Below are 6,145 nucleotides of genomic sequence, written 5' to 3'. Positions count from 1 at the left end.
AAAAAAAAACAAAAACCTTCTGAGTTCCTGAGCTAAAATCCATCTGTGAGTTTTAGGCTGTGTAAATCATTGGAAAATTATTTAATTTAAAGTCTTAACTAGGAAGATTTTTTTGTTGTTGCTGCTTTTAGCTGCTTGCCTTGATTCAGCTACAGTTGTAGGCAGTAATTGAAAGTCAGCCCTTGCTGGCTGGTGGGGAGGAGCTGGGAACAGTTTGAGGTGTTTCACTTGGTTAGCACAGGGCTGAATTACTCATTACTTTGTTTTATTTTGACCTAGAAAAGCATCATTCTGGTGMAGGATCATTGCTTGCACCTGGAGAAAGGCCAGTCCATGGGCACTGTGGGCTATTTGCMGTTTTTAGATGTGTCTCAGAGGGAAGTTGTAAACATTATTAATCGGAAAATAAAGCAGGTGTGTTAAGGATCATAATCAGATGATTGAAATGAGCTGAGGGAGGTGATTTTCTAGACCAGATGTAGGTTTCAGTACAAAATATTGTATTATTGTTTTATTGCTGACTTTCACTGTCACAGATACTTATTTACAGGGGTGTGTGTGTGATCTTTTACTGGGTAAGAGGAGATTTCTCTCATGGAGCTAAAATACCCTTAAAAAGTTTAATGTGATTTACATTTTGGTGGGGAGGTATTCTTCTGTGTGGTTATTTGTTTGGTTTTGATTTTTTTTGCTGTTTGTTTTGGTTTTTTTTTTTATGGTTGTTGTTCTTTTTCTTGTTTCTTAGCTGAGTACAAAGTGGTTCACTTTTGGGAAGATTTGAGATGTTTAATCCCTCCTTCAGGTGAATTACTTTTAGAATTTTAAAACACTCTCTACAGTCATTCACGAGGTCAATTTTTTACCCACTTGGAATCAAGGGGAGATGAGGGAAAAGAGAGACTAATTAAAATGAAGTCTCCAGGCTCCATCACCTCTCTGTGGCAGGCAGCTGCAGAACTTGAAAAATGTTTTTTGGCTGCTTGGCCAAATTCTGGTTCTTTGCTTGGCTGCWTGATAAAACCATCCATGACCTTCATCACTGTAGAAGACTGCAAATCTTTTGTGGTGGAGAAAAACCCAGAAGCAATAGGAGAATGTAACAATTTCTGAAGTGGAAACTTTGAAATCCTCTTTTATACTTACAGGAAAGAATTGTGAAAATATATTCTATAGGGAGAACAGAAAAAAGCCATGGAAATTTATGAGACAGAATGATCTATAAAGCATAATTTTAAATTGTTTTATCATAATAAATTTAACAGTTTTGGCTATAAGTATTTTGATTTATGCAGATAAATAGCTTTTTTACCTGTTGAAAAATATCCAGCAGTATATCACAAATATGAAAATAGGCAGTATTGCAACCACGTACAAATAATTGGTCAAAGGCTGATAAAAATGTGGATTTCCAAGCAATTAAAATACATGAAAAAAGCCGTAAAGGTGCAAAATTCGGACTTTTTAGTAGCACTGACTAGGTTTGATATTTCTGCAATTCAGCTTTTCTGTCRTTCCAATCTAATGGACAGATAATGGTGGCCAGGGCAAGTGATGTCAAAACCCCTTTCTGCCTTGAAAATGAGATTGTGCCAATCACTGATTGCTGTTGGTCCACAGGGGGATTGTGATGTTGGGACCATTTTCCCTTGGCAGCTATCACTGTTATGTGGATTGGGTGATATTGCTAAATACAATTACAGCAGCTACATTTGCCTTTCTGTCTGAAAACTAAAATCCTTCCCGTCTCTAACAGGTGCATATCTGTACCCATCACTTTCTGATGATGTTGGTGATGAAGATGAAGAACAAAAGCTCACAAATTTCCTTTGAGTATTGCTGGCAGCAGCACTAATGTTTGCCTATGCATTAAGAGCTGCCAGGCCCAAGGAAAGATGTGACATCAGTGCTGTTCTTATATCCAGAAATCTGTAGCTCTGTCCTGGGCTGTGTCCACAGGGGAGCAGCCAGGAGGCTCAGGGGGGTTATTGCAGTGAACTCAGCCCTGTTAGACCCGGCCTGAAATAGGAGGGAAACATTATTTGTGCTTATGCAGAAAATCAGAATCGTTTGAGTTGGAAGGGACCTTAAAGCTCATTTTGTTCCACCCCCCTGCTGTAGAGAGGGACAACTTCCACTATCCCAGGGTGCTCCAAGCCCTGTCCAGCCTGGCCTTGGACACTTCCAGGGATCCAGGGGCAGCCACAGCTTCTCTGGGCAACTTCTGCTAATTTCTCACTATCCTGCCACAGAAGGATTTCATCCCAATATCCCATCTAACCCTGCCCTCTGGCAGTTTGAAATCATTCCCCTTGTCCTGTTACTCCTCACTCTTTGTCCCCAGTCCCTCTCCAGCTCTCCTGGAGCCCCTTCAGCCCCCAAAAGGGGCTCTGAGCTCTCCCTGTGTCCTTCCCTTCTCCAGGTGAGCACCCCCAGCTCTCCCAGCCTGGCTCCAGAGGGGCTCCAGCCCTGCAGCAGCTCCGTGGCTCCTCTGGATTTGYTCCAGCAGCTCCAGATCCTTCTTTTCTCCAGGGCTGGAGCAGCTCTGCAGGTGGGGTCTCACCTGAGAGGGGCAGAGGGGCACAATCCCCCTCCTCTGCTGCCCAGGCTGTGGCTGAGTGACCCCACAGTCCTGAAATGAGGCTCTCTCCTGCTGTTCTGTTGGGATTGGTAAAATTAAAAACAGGAGAAACAAGTTTCCAGTGCTTTTCTGGGTGCTCTACTAGTCAAGGAAAGGGATGAGTAACTCAGGACCATCACCAAATACTCAGTCGTGCTGCTCTTAACCTTGACTTGTCACCTCCCTGGTCCCTGTATCAATGTCTTGGCTGCACCTGGTAAATTAAACCATCAGTGGGCTCCTTCCAGCATAAAATAACTTCAACTTAGCCATTTTAATTCCAAATAATCAGTATTGTTTCCTGTARCCTGTTATTATCAGCTGAATGCATCCTTTCAGATATATGATAGAAAATACGATCARAATATAAATGCTGAATTAATTTGAAATCCATTAGGTTTAATATAGCAATGTCTCTATAACAGCACAAAATATTGTAGGGAAGAAAACAACACACGCTTTTGCTGCAGAACAAATATTGGCTTTAGCTACTTTTGCAATATTAAAATGTCTTTCTTATTTTGAGTAGCTGAACTGTATGGAGAAAACTATTTATATCAGCTTTTCAGCCCGAGAGGGGAGATAACTCTAAGCTTGGGCAATTATGTGTATTTGTAAACGAGTGGAAAAGTGTGATTTATTTATAAAGGAGCCTATATGCATATATTGGTGTGTAGGTTTTACATCCAGATAGTTCTCTCAACACTCATTTTGTTTTTCTAAAGTTTTTAAAATGTAATTAAAAAAACAAGGCAATGGTAATTTTTAAGACAGTGTAAGGTGGACTCACAAATAATTATATCAAGCTGACTTCTGTGCCCTGATACTAAAGTGAGTGTCACACTGATTTTACAGAAATCCCATGAGCAGTGGCTCAGTGATCACTAAATCCACCAGACAACTATAAATAAATATTATAAATAAAATATTGGCAATAAACTCTTATAATGCACCGGTCAAGACTCTACTTTGACTAATCTCTAGGATGGTTTTATACCGCTCCAGTTAAAAAAAAAAAATATTTTTTAGCACCAAAATTCACCTGTCCCTATCATCACATTAATGATTGTGGACATGTAAAAATAGGATTCACAGTTGTGGTTTTTTAAAATGTTTAGCTTCAGATTGCAAACACTACAGTTCTATAGTTCACAAACYCAAAGCTGTGAGATCTACACACCAAATCCTATTTTTCTGTCTTGGTAGGGTTCTTGCAGCTGTGGAAAAGTTTTGCACATTATGTAAGATAATAATCTTTCTGTAGTCAGTCAATGGAGAGCTACACAGAGAAAAAAAAAAGTCATAAATGATTTGAGACACCTATTTGTGATGGGATGAATTATCCTTTGGATCTGTCAAGTGTAATGATCTTTTATGCTTTCTTTTCTCTAAAATAATATCACTTAGCATAATACAAAGTTGGATTTTGAAACTCCCTGTAACTACTCAATTTAAAAAAAAGAAAGAAGGCCATAAAAAGTATATGGATGAAGATAATTGCATTCATCACAAATAAAGAATTTAATATTACTTATCTGTCTCTATGCCTTTTATCTAGAGATGTCAAAATACAWGACAAAGGATAAAAAAGTATCACTTTTGAATTGTGCAGATAGGGAAARTAAGTACTGTCTGTAATTTTCCTCAAAGTCACAAAAGTCTACAGTAATATATCCTTAGTTATTTTACCATGTCTAATGCCTTGTCCATTAAAACATTCTGCTTCYAATAACTTTGCAACCCAAATGGGATTTCCATTACACTCACAACTTTAGGTTGGATGAGATATAAAATCTGAAGCACCATTTGAGAAAAAAMCCTCAACTCTGAATGACTTTTTCATTCACAGGGTCACATTCAAACTGACGCTTTGCAGAATTACCGTTTTGTGCTTTTCTTTTAGGGAAAGCAAGAAAGAATCAGCTTTTAGCACCCCTTCTTCTTGCCAAGAATACTTTCTCTTCTCTTTAAACAAATAACTCTTGTGCTCAATTTSTGCACTTAACTTCTCCTTTCTTCTGAAACTCTGCAGCTGAAGGGCAGCCACTGCAAGGAGCAGAACTTCTTGGGAAATGTTTTACAAAGGCACTTCGGTATTAGAAATGAGAAGGTGTTTTAAAAACAGAAAGAAAACAAAAKATAAATTTGTAGTCAGCTTAATGGGTGCCATTTGTTGTGTTYATCATGGTGTTTATTCATGGTTTGGTTCTCAGAGCCATGGAATCATTGAGGTTGGAAAAGACCTTTAAGATCACCTATTCCTATTGTTTCCCCTTTTTCTCCAGGTTGAGCCCCTTTCCAGCTCCCTCAGCTCCTCCTGCTGCTCCATTCCCTTCCCCAGCTCCGTTCCCTTCTCTGATCACACAAAAAATCATAGAAACTATGCTTTCCCCCCATTTTGTACCTTTTTACCCCCAAGAATCTTCCAGGTATTACAACATAACCCTCTTTACTTAATTATTCAAAACTGTAATTATTAGAATTATTGTAATTATTAGAAACCCTTCTCACAAAATCTAAATCACCAATCTTCTCACAGCAGCCCTGTGTCTTCATGTTTCACCTAACCCAGCTTTGTTGTAAAGTTATACTGTCCTTGATCCCAAAGAAAAATTCTTTTCCGTAAGATTCTTCCATATTCCTGAATCACAACAGTTGCCCAGCACTTTGTGAATTGCTAGGAAGTGTCAAACATCAGTGGAATTCAAACTTTTCAAACATTCCAGAATTTTAAAATCTCCAGTTGCTAGGAAAAAATAACAGTTTTTAGAGGCTAATGGGGCTCATAGATTTCACAACTGACCTGTCTTAGTTRTGGTGAGAACTGACTCGGAGCTGCATCTGAAAAGCATCATTTGAAACGTGTAATTTTGTTTCATTTTGCATAATCAGCTGCAGTGAGGGGTGGCAGTCTGKGAAAATTTGCAGCCAAGATCAAACTGCTTGAGGGACTGTATGAAAAGTTTTCCCATCCATAGGATTTACTCAGGTGATGATATTGTGCCAGAATTTCGGATCCTTTAATAAATATTAACGAAATAATAGTATAATAGTATTTTCTGAAGTTTTGGTATTTTGCAATATGAGAAACATTTCACAGTTGGGTTATCTTTCAATAAATGTTTAAAAATAACTAAATGTTTGTGTGTGTATGTGAGGAAATAGCTTATTTAAGTATATATAATAAGGTATGAAAATATATAGAAAAAKAAGTAAATTACATGTTTGACAGCATACCTGAATATTTACTGCTTATGGTACTTGCCAGCATTATTAAAAAACAGCATAAMTATCGTGTCTGTTGTCCTTGGAAAATACCAGAAAATATTCCTGATTTATTATGTGGGAGGAAGGGCATGAAAAAAGATGYGGTGCTGAAAAATTGTACATTGCAGGAGAAAGAATTGACTAAACAGGAGTTTGTAAAGCTTAACTTGCTCTGTGAAAATTCCTGCTGGATAAATCATTCATCTCTTCTCTGTGTATGTGCTGAACAGAAATTTGCTGTTGGCTTTTTTTTATTTTTTT

At 38.1% G+C, this 6,145-nt stretch overlaps 1 protein-coding gene across 2 annotated transcripts in view; it reads left to right on the top strand.

Moving 5' to 3' along the window:
• CTNNA2 (catenin alpha 2) overlaps positions 1 to 6,145 on the top strand; it is a 447,877-nt gene that overhangs the window by 221,476 nt on the left and 220,256 nt on the right. The gene's annotated exons all lie outside the window — the stretch shown is intronic.

The sequence above is a fragment of the Malurus melanocephalus genome, unplaced genomic scaffold (assembly GCF_030028575.1).
Source record: "Malurus melanocephalus ecotype Western Australia unplaced genomic scaffold, MMel_1.1 scaffold_107, whole genome shotgun sequence".
Lineage (NCBI taxonomy): Eukaryota > Metazoa > Chordata > Aves > Passeriformes > Maluridae > Malurus > Malurus melanocephalus.
The sequence above is the reverse complement of the archived record's forward strand: the minus strand, read 5'-3'. Positions and strand labels throughout refer to the sequence as shown.